This window comes from Brassica oleracea, chromosome C3, assembly GCF_000695525.1.
Source record: "Brassica oleracea var. oleracea cultivar TO1000 chromosome C3, BOL, whole genome shotgun sequence".
Classification (NCBI taxonomy): Eukaryota; Viridiplantae; Streptophyta; class Magnoliopsida; order Brassicales; family Brassicaceae; genus Brassica; species Brassica oleracea.
In genome coordinates this window covers 37718423-37719047 of record NC_027750.1, presented here as the reverse complement: position 1 = coordinate 37719047, position 625 = coordinate 37718423, and positions in this window count along the sequence as shown.

Here is a 625-nt window from a genome sequence, read left to right as displayed (position 1 = left end):
CACGGCTCGATCGCTCTCTCACCGAAGCTCTCTCACCGAAGCTCGGTCGCCCGAAGCTCGGTCGCTACGTAGCACGTACACGGCTCGGTCGCTACGTAGCAACCGAGCTTCGTTGAGAGCTCTGTCAGGCCTATTTTTACTAATACGAGAAGGCCCAGGCCCAACTACAAGTTGGAGTTGCTTTAGATTTCAGTATCATTTTTAAAACTATTGATAATTGTTGGGGTCAAAATCGGTCACGACGGAATCAATGTCTGAAAGTCCGTAAAAATCGGCATGAACGTTTTTACGAAAAAAAAATCTTAGAAAAAGATTTATTTTTACGAAGAGTCTTTCGGAGAAATACTTGAACAAGGTTGCCGCGTAGCAACCAGCGCAAAAGCTGGTCGTTACGTAGTGACCGAGCTCTCCCCGAAGCTCGGTCGCTACGTAGCGACCAAGCACGTAGCGACCGAGCTCTCACCGAAGCTCGGTTGCTACGTAGCGATCGAGCACGTACACAGCTCGGTTGCTACGTAGCGACCGAGCACTTACACGGCTCGGTCGCTACATAGCGACCGTGCACGTACACGGCTCGGTCGCTACGTAGTGATCGTGCTTTCTTAAAAATCGATACGACACGAAG